Raw genomic sequence first — 14,117 nt, 5'->3', positions numbered from 1 at the left:
CCGTTGATGTTTATGCGATTTGCGTCCTGCATTTCCGGATGCAGAAGCATGCGATGTAAAGTCTGAGGAGGGTAGTTTCAAACGTTGAGTATAACATAATGTTTGTGGTTGTATCATTTGAAAATCCGACGTATATTTTAGGTCCGCAGTGAAAAGCACAAACATAGAAAATCGTATTTGTGTGTATGTGTGTATGATAGTATGTGTGTGTGTTGTTGTCCTTAATTAAGTCTACTTTATGCACAGATAGGCTAATCGGGACGGGACCTACAGTCTAAACAGGAATCCGAACCACTGTTCAATTAGCCTCCACCTGATATAAAACCTGGGACACATTGATTACAACATCCTGTTTAAGAACAAATATTTATGACCTACACTGGTCGACAATTGCTAAGGAACAAAGACGTTTTGATCAATAATTTTTGACTACGTGATCAGGGTGCAACAAGTTAACAATATATAAGTACAGATATAATTGAAGGTTTATTGAGAAAAGATGACGTGGATTCCCCATCAACAAAAGAAATAGGACGTCATAAAGCTAAATCAGCATAAGCAAAACAAAGTGAGGAAAGCACATGAATCACAATTTGGCATGTGTAATGTGAGTCCAGAGGAAATCAGTGTGACGTGTGGCCACAGCGGACTGCACAGCAAGCTGCACACCTGTTTGGCATGCTGTCGATGAGAACGTTCATGAGCGCGAGGGGTATATTGTCCCATTCCTCCAGAAGTGTAGTTTTCAGTTCCTAGAGGGTCCGGGGTGGGGGATTCCTTTGTGCAACCCGCCTTCCGAGATCATCCCACTCATGTTCGATGGGATTGACATCCGGTGAATATGCAGGCCAGTCCATGCGGGTGATGTTTTCTCTTTCCAGTGTCTCTGTCACATGGACAGTTCTGTGTTAATGCGGATTATCATCTACGTAAAGAAGGTCAGGGCCCACAGCACCCCGAATAAAACGAACATAACCTTCCAGGATCTCGGTAGAATACAGTGCTCCAGTAACGGATCCTGCGGCGAAGATGTGCAGTGTTATCCCATTTTTCATTATGCACCCCCATACCATGACTCCGGGTCACCCATACTTGTCACGTTCACAGATGTGCGGTGCATGATATCGTGTTCCACGTTCTCTCCACACCATTTGATCCAGAATCACTTGTCACACAGCACCGTGATTCATCGGCCAACATCGCATTTGATCATGTGTCTTGGTCCCAGTTACGATGCTGCACACACAAGTGTAATCTGGCACGACGGTGAGCTGCTTCTAATGGCACACAGTTAACCGGCTTCCGGTCAAACAACCAAACACTATTCAGTCGTCGTGTAATGGTTTTTGGGGACACACGGACACCTGAAGCATCGACAAGGTCTTGAGCAATTTGGGCTGGAGTGGCAGATCGATTCCTTTTGCCACCTGGAGGATGTACCGATCCTGGCGAGCAGTTGTAGACCTTCCACGACCTCCACCATGCATACGCAAAGCTGTTCCTCTGGTTTCTGAAGTCGGGAAATTACACTTTTCGATACCCCCATAACACGTCCCACTTCAGTGTCACTTCGCCCTGACTCCTACTGACCAACCACTCTGCCCCGTTCGTAATCACTTAAATGTAATCTTCTCGCCATCTTCCTACACGCCTCTTCTGTTGCACACCAGTATTGCACTCCCAACGGCCTCTACCGTGTTTGACTACCTCCCGTGGGTACCGCCTCCTGCCACAGCACTGCAGTCTTTTCCTGATAACGATGCTCCAAGTTCACACGTTCCTTTCTGAATGGGCGCAAACATTCCTTGCTGCCCTCTATTGGTCTCTTTCTGGCAACAAACTGACACGGAGTTGTATATGAAAAAGATATGGGTCCATATGTGTTTGTTCCTTGGCAATTGTCGACCAGTGTATAAATATTTAATGTGTGTATAACATAAATTTTGGTAGTTGAAATCCAGAGGTATGCATCGCATAAATATTTGCAGCGATTTAACATAATCTTATATTACATTATTACAGCTCTTCGTACTCGGTAAATAAAAAAAAATGTATCAGGAGTGGGTGAGATTTGAACCTACGATGTTTCGTTCATGACGTAAAAGTATAGCGAGATGACCGTTTAACCAACTTTTTTTTAATGTCCCTCAAATGTGCACCGGATTCATTTTTAAAATATTCTAATATCAACGGTGTCTGTTCAGAAAAAGAAAAATGGGAAAAAGTGGATTTGAACCCGCGACCTTTCAAGCTTGACGAAAAGTAAGGAAAACTGGGTATAACTAACTGCTCTATTTTTTTTTACAATATAACTATTACATACTACTACTTTTTAACAAGGTTTAACCATACTTCATTTGTGGTTACAATCACAAATGTTACATTAATGTTGAGTCATACAGTGTGTGTTGAATATACTTTGCATATAACCTTTTTCTTTTACTATACTTTTACATTCTCATTTCGGTAATAGTCCCTTATATTGTTTCCTGTTTGTCCATTGAAAAAAAATATATATCATGTACGTACCTATAATCCACTGTATCGCTCGATGCTTTGTAGCAGGGAAATAATTAAATTCCGGAAAAATTATTAATTTCGGAGTAATACACTGAACTGATGATCGACTTATATGTGCTATCATTTTTTGGAGTACCGGCCAGTCTTGTTTTGCCTTTCCACAGTGCGTCATCCTGTCTGCTATTGTATCTTCTAATAAACACTGCTCAGAATTAGGGTCTGAACTAAACCCCAATCGATGTCGTTTTGCTTTATTATCAATTAGTTCGTGAACAACTTGGTACCATTGACTACATTGTCTATTGGAAAAACGTTTTGCCGAAATATTGGTAAAAATTCTGTTCCATTTATATTGTGGGGTTTCTTCACTATTTGCTGCGTATCCATATTTTGAGTAAGGTATTGATTATACAAATCTTTCACTGTTAGCTGATTGTAGTCTATTTTCTTTATAAGTCCATGTAAATATTCCATTATAGCTTCTTGATATACTTTTTTGGAAGTGGGAATTTTGATCTCATTCACTGGTGCTTCTAATGGAATATCTCTTATATATGTATACCCTGGAATGTCCTCGACATATTCTTTAGATTGAATCATTGAAAAAAACCGATGATTAAACAAAGCTTTTGTTTTTTTACCAACATCCACCAAACTCATTCCTCCTTGCTGTTTTTGTAAGCTAAGTGTCTGCTGATTCACTCGGAAACTTTTCCTCCCCAAAGGAATCGGTTTAAACTTTTATTTAAGTTACTAAGTTACTATTATCACATAGCCAAATTTGATTCCATACCACAGTTTTGATAAGATAAATACATTTGCTATTTTGACTCGCGTATATAAAGTGAAGGGTCGTTGTATAAGATGGTGTATGGTATAATTAATATTCTGATATACAATATCATAACTAAGTTTCATGCTTTTTGTAGTGTCATTTGTAAAAAACACTCCTAGGATTTTAACTTGATCTACTTTTTTAAATGTCACGTCAGGTGGCTCTTCATGTTGTTTTCCTAATGTTAAGTAACACGTTTTAGTCATATTCACTAAGGCACCAGATTCTATTTCATATTGTCGTATACATTCCATTAAGTTCTTAATCGCTGCCTGATTTTGACATATGACTGTGACATCGTCGATATAAGCTCCAATCGTAAATTCCGTTCCTGTATTGTTATCATTTACGGTCGTGCGACAGTGTTGAAGGAAAGGTGCCAAGGCCATTACAAAAAGGGGTAAGTTTAATGGGCTACCTTGCGGAAGTCCTGTTTTGACTATGCATTTATTAATTAAAAATCCCATTGATTTTCGCCTTTAAGCTTATATTTGTCACTGATGTTTTAATATTTTCATACATTTTTCCATGAATACCCATCTTTTGTATTGTTTTTAACAAAAAAAAATGTCCCACTCTATCAAATGCTTGTGAATAATCAATCGCTACGAGGTACTTATTTGGTTGGGAGTCTTGAGATTTTATTATTTCATCTCGTAATAGTGTCAATAAATGGTATATTTTCTTTTGTCCAACTACTCCATATTGATATGGTGTACCTTGTTTTGTCAAAATCAACTTTAATAGATTTGCTACACATCTAGTCAGTATTTTATAGTCTGTGTTAAATAATGTTATTGGTCTGTAATCTTTCATCTCCTTGGGTTCACTATTTTTTTGGTATTAAAATTATTATTCCTGTTGTCTCATAATTTACTAAATTATTTTTGTTTAATATTGTATTAACCCATTTTGTTAAAGTATTACCCATTGTTGGCCATAAAACTATATATGCATTAGTCGCTATTCCATCTTCCCCAGGTGCTGTTCCCCGTACCCCCTGTACTATTGCTTTATACACTTCTTCATTTGTGTATGGTTGGTTTAATCCAACCATTTCTTCTGACTGGAGAATTGGTATGTATTTGTCTAAATATTGACTAGCCTTCTCATTATTTTGATATGCGTTTGAATATTTATTTTCAAAATGTTTATACACTATTTGTTGTATTTGGTTCCCCTCATTATGGCCTACTCCATGATTATCCTGCAGTTCTGTTATCAGACTCTGTTTTTGTCGCTGATATATATTTGTTACGTGAACTAAATTTATTTCTTCTTCAATATCTATGTTGGGGAGCGCACTGTGTATACGTATTCCTTCTACTTTTGTTGCCTGTAGGCCCAGTAGTTGTGCTTTTACTTTTTTAATTTTCGTTTGCGTGGCACTGTCGTTTCTCTTTTTCTTACATAGGTCATGTAATACTGCATAATGGAAATTAAATTTATTATACCATTCGTGTTGTTTTTCCAGGAGTATTGTTTACAATATCTTTGGAAACTTGGTTTAAAAATTTCTGTCCACCATCTATTAATAATTTGTTCATATAATGATCTCTTAGTCCATTTTTCCCACTGTTTGTCAAAGCCAAATCTAAAATCTTCTTCAATTAAATGTGATGTATTCATTTTCCAAGTTTCCCTCCCTATTCTAGTTAATCTTACCGGGCTTACCGGTGATTTCATTGTTGGAATTACAGCATGGTGATCACTAAAAACCACCGGTTCCAAATGAACAGAGGTAATTTTTGATTTGAGTTCACTTGAAACATATCCCATATCTATTCTCGAGGCACTAGTTGCAGTAACGTATGTGTATCCGAGTTCATTGCCTGTTTTTTCTTGCCACACATCCTTTAACTGCAAGTTGTGCACCAATTTTTGCAAAGCATTTGAAAAATTATAACTCGGTGTTTGATACATATTACATAATACGCAATTAAAATCCCCTGCTAAATACATTGAACCTGCACTACCTGCAATGTATTGTGGTAATGTATATGTATAAAAAATACTTCTTTCGTTCCGGTATCTTGATCGCGACGGGGCATAAACGTTAATTAATATCAAGGTTCGCAATTTTCCCATGATTAATGTTCCACTGAATTATTTTTGTACCTGGATAAATGATAGTCCTTTACGAACTAAAATTGCAGTTCCTGTACCACTTGAATTATAATTATTATATTCTATTCGTGAGGAAATTGGGGAGCTCCGAATGAGTGAGCGTAATCCGGTCGAGAAGACCTACTATAACGGCTGGGGATACGTCGGGCTGACCCCCCGACTATTCCAATACTGGTTGACGATCTCCACGCTTAGAGGTGACGCACGTCAAGCGTGGGAGGGAGACTGGCAGTCGGTAGGTATGCCTTGGCCCTTCATGGGCTGTTGCGCAACGGATTATTATTATTATTATATTCTATATGTAATTTTGATTACATTCTAGCGAATTTCGGCCTACATCTTGCAACATCGCAACATCTATTCTTTTTTGATACAAGAAACTACGTAATGATTTTTGTATATTATTTATATTTGCAACTCGTATTACTGATGTTTCCATATTCCTATATAATACTATTATTGTTATTAAAATAATCCACACTTTTGTATAATACATATTTTCCATATAAATAAATTACTCTAAGTACTATGTTCTTGAGCTGCCTTTTCGCTTTCTCTACTTCGATTACCACTCCCCATCTTCAATACTGGAGAATTTAATCCAATAATTGGAGCACTATTTGAAAAGTTATTTCCTAATCGTCTGGTAGAACGCCGTTTTGCTATGGAGTTTTTGTTTTTCGTTTAAGCTTAGTTTCACTTACCTTCATTTGATTACTATTCTCACTCCCACAAGTGGAAATGAGATCACTGTCTTCTTATGATTCTTGTTTGTCACTCAGTGATTTAGTGGCGGATGCAGTTTCCTCTGGTGATAAGGTAGTGGGAGGGAGGGATGTGTCCACGAATTCTTCCTTTTTCTTCCCCGTCTTCATTAATTCTCTTGATTCTTTTTCTTCCTTCGAGTGTTTTTTATGTTGAGGTTCTGTCGTTTTTTTATTTGCTCCCTCCTCTTCTGTTCTTCCAATTTGTTTTCCCATCTCATTATTACTGGTTGCCTTCATTTGTGAGGTAACCTCATTTTTTTTCTGATTTGATGCACTAGCTAATCCCTCTGAGCTTACAATGTCGGTCTCATTGGGCAAAGCTGCCTTACTGTAGGTTGCCTTGACTTTCGGTGGGACCCGTAGGGTATTCATTTGCCGCTGGTTACAACTGTATCTTAAATGTTCATCCGAACCACATAACTCACACGTTGGAGTTTGTCCCGTATATATCACGTGTGCCTTATATTTGCCAATTGTTACAAATGATGGTATTGGCTTCTTTAATGACATTTTTACCATACGTACGCCACTGGGCACAGGGTAACGAAACTTTTCACTCCACATTTCTTCTCTCACTTCATCCACCGTACCATATTCACTGAAATTCCGGTGCACTTGTCTTAATTTAACTTCCATAGGTAAATTAAATACACGTACGTATTTCACTATTCGACTTGCGTCGCTAATTTTCACTTTCACTACGTTCCCATTATCATACTTAAATTCTAATTCACCTGGGTACTGTTCTAGCAATTTTAACATGGTACGTTGTCGCACTAATTTCAAATAAACACCTCGCGCAGTTGTCGGTATTTGTATTGCTTAACTTTCATCAATAGTAAGTTTAAACTTACTGTAAATGAACTCATGCACGTCCATTGCACTGGGTTTTCCTGCTCCATATACGAAATTTATCAAAATGGTATTTTCAATTACCATTGCTATCCTTTTTGTTATTATTAACTATTGTCAAATACTATTACCGATCAGAGTCCTATTTTCCACTTGGCTCAACACTCGCACTCGGTTTTACGCGTCACGCGTTATCTAAGCCCGCACGACTGCTTAGCTTAGACCTGCCTCTACCGTACCCAAGCACAGACTGTACTGATCCAGGAGATTACTAACGTGAAACCCTGCAAAACAAGTTGATCTCATTTGAAAGAACATTTTGCCGGATTTCCGAACCATTTCTCGACGCAGACCAGGGAAAACACGCACTTTGTAGAATCGACCGGTATTGCGCAATTTATCTTTACTGTAATTTGCTTCATTCCATTGAAATGTGATGTCGATTACCTTCAGGTGGAAAAGAACTAGGTCAGTGTTCCCAACTGCACATAAATTTCCCTATTTTCTATATTACTCGTATTTCCAATTTAAGATTTTTGTATAAATGCGTATTATATTATAGTTTATGGTTTCTAACTTAAATTAAAGAATGAAAGAATTAAAGAAATTCACATGAGCGTTTTCGTTTAGAAAGAAAAACTGTTGCTAAGTTCGATACTTAATATTTGTGGTCTCTGGAGCGCTATGCTGCCAAATTTACGAATACAGGACTTTGAATTTTTTAGGGCGGTTAATTAAGATGTTGAGAAGAGTACCTAAAATGTGAATTTTTCCATAAAATATCTAATCTTACACATTTTGCCGATTTTTTCGGCATTCTGGATCAGTGTGTATTGATATGAATTAAAATTACGAACGTCGAACACATCGTTTTGGATTAGCTTTTAGGCCCAGTACATTAGGCAGTGGTGTACAACCAAGATAATCTCCCTCCTCTCTTAAAAACGCCTCGAGCTGAGGCCTGATTCCAAGCGGGTTTCCCCCTGCAATGAGTTATATGGATTCATTCTCCTCGGGTCAATTGGACCACAGTAACTAAGTCAACTTAACAGTATGATATTTTATACACATCTGTTTCAAACAAATTCCACACAACAAAAATGAAATTCACTATAATATCCCACAGCAAAAAAAGTAGTTTTAAATTAAGAATAAAACATTACACTATTAATATCTTTAGGCAAATTTGGCTCAAGATACTACAATTCCGCGGAATGAGTAGGGCAGATGCGTTCCCCTTGCATAAATCTACGAAGCACGCCGAGTGCCACAGATTAGCCGAGTGCTCTTCCCGAAGTGTCAAGAAACGTGCCGAGTGTTACCGACATACTGAAGCCATCTGCTGGCTAGCAGGCGACTAGAGACGAATAGTTTGAATAAAACTGTAATAATAAATTGCCCACACAAACATAGTTTTATATAAGGGGATGATTCATTCCCTTCTATCATGGTCGGTTAGACCATGATACATAAAATAAATATCACATAATACAGTTGCACACGCTTGTTTAAGGTCTGCTAACTCTTTTCTTCATTTCTCTCTTTAGGGTGTTGCCTTTTGAACATACTCTTGATCTGAAGTTTATACCGTCTTATGAGAACTTCCGTATGAAAGCTGTTCGTGGACCCTTGGATGTGTTCAGTAAGACAAGTATTTTATTTCTCATTCATGTAGTTAACCTTAAGTAGGTAGGTGGCCAAATTGTACACAAGTGGGTAGTGGGGTGCGCAGGACTTCCGACAAAAAAAATACACTTACAGTTATATTTCTAATAATTATAATTGAAATATATGTAATTTTACATTATTTGTACAGTTGTAAGATTGAGAATATTGAAAATAACTAAATTTGAAACTTTTTAAGGACATTTTTATAATTTTCTTTTTCCTTCTATTTTATAGGGACAATTCCTTCCTTTATTATATGCTTTTATATTTTTTTCTTCTGCACTACTAACCACTTCCAATAACGTTCCTGTTGTTTCTTGTATTCCATTTTGAAGAAAAGAAAAGCCACAAGTATTGCAACACTCGGGCAAAATAAAGTTTTAAACAATACGCAAGTAGGTAGGTGGAGTGGTGGTAACACTCCGAAACGAGGAGCTCTTTTTTGTTTTAGACCAGGCTACTAAAAGACCTACCCCTCAAGGAGTAAACAACATGAAAGTAACGGTAAGATGAACAGTTTTGCCAACTTATAAGACAATTTTTTTAACAATTTTTAGACCTGGAGTGTTGTGAGTAGAGGTAGTTGAACGGTTCAACGCCACATTTGGTACGAGGCCTAATATTTTTATTAATTTAAGCACACTGGAAACCTATTTTGATGATGTTTTTGACGATTTTATACTATTGCAAATCTGTGTTTTTTCACAACACACTTTTTATGAGTTGTACGAGGAATATTGTTTTTATTAATTTAACCAAAATGGAAAACCTGTTTTGATGATGTGTCTGTCGATTTTATACTATTGCATATCTGTGTTTTTTCATCTCACACTTCGTACGAGTGTCATAATTTCTTACGACTTAAAGTACGTAACACGCCCACCCACATCCACCCACGCACACCAACGCACACCCACGCACACCCACCAACACCCACACAAATTTACTTCTGGTCTACTTCCGGTCTACTTCTATTGCATCATGTTGCGCAACAAGTTATTACGCTACATTGCGATGGCTCGTTAGGGTAAACTATTGCAACATGTTACGCAATATTAAGATGACCCCGTATCTGACGTGTTGTTTTCTGATTGGTTGGATTATGATGTAATGGGTGTTTTCTGATTGGCTCACTGTTTCTGATGTTTTCAACGCGGTCCGCGCTTACGTTACTTAAAGGGTTTTCGCATTACAGATCAGGCAGTATCGTGAGAGTGTTTGAAGAGTGTGGACGTGTTGTTGCAGTGCTCCTTATAAATTTTTGTTAAAAGTTAAATATTTAATTTATTTTAAAGCTGCATATTATTTATTATTTTTAAGTTTAAAAAGTGTATCAAATGATTTTTTTTCATAGTAATTTCAATCAAACTGACGTAACTTGTTTTCTCCGAAAATTCTGTATAAATAACATAGCTCAAAATTTTATCGTAATACCTACAATTATTTTATTTTGAAGGTGGTTCAAGTTGTTCTACACACATTGAATTTGTATGAATTTGTATTTGTATTGAATTTTGAAATGTTATCCGAGAAAATTTATATATAAATACCAGAGCTGAAAAAAATATTACAATTATAACTATTGTTTTTTTAAGTTACATTCTATCAATTATCGTAAGTTTAAAGGAATCTTATTGAATTTTGAGTTGATTGTGCGTCTCATTGTTATTTACTTAAAGCATATTAACAAATGTCATCTACCAATTTCAACGAATGTGTTATTTGTGGGAAATCAATCTCCAAAAATAATATTTTCAAGCATAGGGCAAGATGTAGCGAAGAAGGTTCGAAAATAATTCGTTCCTTACCTACTAGGCTTTGTACTCAATGTGGAAAAATAATTAGCATTGCACATTTAAGTAAACACATGAAAATTTGCAAAGCATTAACCGGACATGAAACATTGAAAAGAAAAATTGATCATCCTGAAACTGAGCCTTCTACTTCCAAACAAATTAAGATGTCTAATGACCAAAAGCCGATTAGATCTGCATTCAATGACCAACTCCAGGATTTCTGTTTTATTTCGAACCCACGCTGTGATATTTCTAGTTTCTTGAGTGAAATTAAAACATCTATCATAAATATTCTGAAAAATAAACTGGAAAACAACTCTATAAAATATATATTGATCTAATTTGTGAATATGAGAAACCCAATGATACAAGAAATATATTTTTTTTAACAAAACGAGAAACCAAGTTCTTTATTTGGCAGACATTGATAATTTGAACGTTTTTTATTCTAATCTTACTAGTGAATTGATTAGGAAACACGATAAATTCGAGGCTAAGAAATCAGGTTGGTCATTATGTAGAACTCCTCACAGGTTAACCGCTTATGTAAACAAATGTACACCATTTTCTGCTTCGAGTTACTTTCCACTTCCGGTAGAAATTCAGCATAAGAGATTTGTGCTAAATACTTAAAACTCTGAAAATAAGTGTTTTATGTGGTGCATTTTAGCGACACTTCACCCGGTTCATTGGATAGATCAACCGGAACGAGTGAGTCACTATAAGAAATATATCGATGAGATTAAATATGCTATGACTAACTAACTAACTAACTCCCTACCCTTCTTAAACCCGAAGGTTCATGGCTGCAGCAACACAGGCCTTCCATCTTTCCCTATCTTGAGCAAGATCTATGTACTCTTTTCCATCCCTACCGATTTCCATTAGGTCCATCTCAACGTTGTCCCTCCATCTTCGTCTTGGCCTTCTTACAGGTACCTTACCAACAGGTTTCCCAACAACAATCCCGTAAACTCCTCTTTCCTCTTCCATTCGTCCCACATGGCCTAACCCATCTAAATCTTCTTGATTTAATTATTCTAATAATATCTGGACATGAATACAAATTATGTAGTTCTAAATTATGTAACCTTCACCAGTCACCTGTCTCCTCATCCCTTTTAGGTCCAAAGATTTTCCTAAGGATCTTATTTTCAAATACTCTCAATTTACGTTCCTCTTTCAATGTAAGGGACCAAGTTTCACATCCATATAATACTACAGGCAAAATTACGGTTTTGTATATTTTAACTTTTAGTTTCTTTGATATTAAACGAGAGGACAAACGTTTATGAAGAGAGAAGTAACATGCATTTCCTGAATTAAGCCTACTTTTTATTTCCTCTTTAATATAATTTTCATTTGTTAATATTACTCCTAAGTATTTGCATTTGGAAACTGGTTCAAACGAGTTGTTATCAATAATTAGATTTTGATTATTACCTAACACTTGGTTTCGGCCTGTAAGCATATATTTAGTTTTCTCTTTGTTAACTTCCAAACCTATCTCTTCAGCAGTTTTGAAAAATATTTTAGCATTATTCTTAATTGTATTCACATCATCCCCCAGTAAGTATACATAATCTGCATATGCTAACAACTGAGTCACACCATTTAATTTTAGTCCTTCTTCAGTTTCTTTTACCTTCCTTACAGCATATTCTAAGGCAAAATTAAAGAGCAATGGAGATAATGCATCTCCTTGTTTTAACCCATCATGAATTGTAAATTTGTCTAACATATTAATACCCACACGAATTTTACTTTCTGTTTCATTGGTGCATATTTTTATCATACTAACAAGCTTCTTAGGTATTCCAAACTCGACTAATATACAAGTATTATATAATTTATCTCTTTTGACCGAATCATATGCTTTTTTGAAATCAATAAATAGCTGATGGACATTTTGATTATATTCAATTTTTTTTCAAGTGTATGTCTGATGTGAAAAATTTGATCTGTAGTTGATCTGTTACGTTTAAATCCACATTGATAATCACCTATAATTTCATTAGCATATGGGGTTAGTCTTGTTAAAAGAATGTTAGATAATATTTTATATGTTGTTGAGAGTTGAGAAATTCCACGGTAATTACTGCAGTTCATTTTATCACCTTTCTTAAACACAAGAACAATTATGGATTCTTTCCACTGTTGAGGGATTTCTTCTTTATTCCATATTAAACAAATTAATTTATGAATTTGACATATTAATGAATTTCTACAATATTTAATTAACTCAGCTGGTATTAAATCAATGCCAGGTGCTTTGTTATTCTTTTGCCTTTTAATAGCATCTTTAACTTCATTCAAGTTAGGTTCTGGAACAAAAGGTTCTGCTGTGTGGACTTCATTTACTTCTGATTTATCTCCTACATGAACATTTAAAAGGTCATAAAAGTAGTTCTTCCATCTATTTAGAATATCGTTTGGATCAGCTAGAAAATCGCCGTCTTTATCTTTTATCAAGTTTACTTTAGGTTGCCACCCCTTTCTAAACTCATTTACATCTTTATAAAATTCTCTGATATTTTTATTTTTGCTGTTTGTTTCAATTTCGTTAATTTTGCTTTTCAAGTAATCTCTTTTTTTACATCTAAAAATGCTGTTAACTTCTCGCTTTATTCTATTATAATTGTTTAGATTTGAATCATCAGAGTTATTAAACCACCTAAGTCTATCCTGATTTCTTAATTCTATTAGATTATGACATTCATTATCAAACCATGGCTTACTTTTTCGCGCTTTATGGTATCCTATACTTTCTTTAGCTGTTGATTCTATTGCATTACGTATGTGCTCCCAATTCTTATTTAATGCTATGACAGGCATCGAATACCCTGTTGCTATTTCCGACATAATAAAGTTTGAAAACAGGGTACGAAACGGAGAAGGAAAACGATTAGCTATAAATGTATATTCGTATACTTCAATTAAGCATTTTGTGCATTCTTTTACGACAACTAATATTGTTGATAACGAAGAAATTGAAATCAATCTGCTTCTCATTGCTGACAATAATGTTCATCATTACGTGTCATTCTATAGAATGAAGGGATCTGAACCAGTTAACTGATGGGGTGATGTAAACTACTCATCATTCATCCTCTTGATGAGACCACTCGTCATTGACATGACGAGTTATTGCTTGGCATGCGAAAGGTACAAATTACACAAAGGAATTAAACTACTGAAAAGACAATGGCAACTCGTTGGATTTTGTGAACCGTTGAACCTGTATCATGGCTGGGTGTAGGATAATTACCTGTCTAACTGAAGTCTCTGAGCTGGATGAAAATAGCGAAGTCCTCTGTAAGCTTCTAACTTGTTGACCAAAGCGTGCTTCCACTCTCGACCTCCTGTCTTGCTGACCTCCTCTCTCTACCAACTCAATTCCCAAAGTCCAGTCACTTCCCAGCTTGTCTCACCTCTATCTTCCCTGGCCATCGAGCTCTTCCTCGATGCCGAATCGCCGAATCGTGTTTATTATAATCGCTACCATGCAAACCGCTGACACCAAACCCAGAAGTGTTACCTGTTTCCTGAATG

The sequence above is a fragment of the Lepisma saccharinum genome, unplaced genomic scaffold (assembly GCF_977018435.1).
Source record: "Lepisma saccharinum unplaced genomic scaffold, izLepSacc3.1 HAP1_SCAFFOLD_348, whole genome shotgun sequence".
Lineage (NCBI taxonomy): Eukaryota > Metazoa > Arthropoda > Insecta > Zygentoma > Lepismatidae > Lepisma > Lepisma saccharinum.
The sequence above is the reverse complement of the archived record's forward strand: the minus strand, read 5'-3'. Positions refer to the sequence as shown.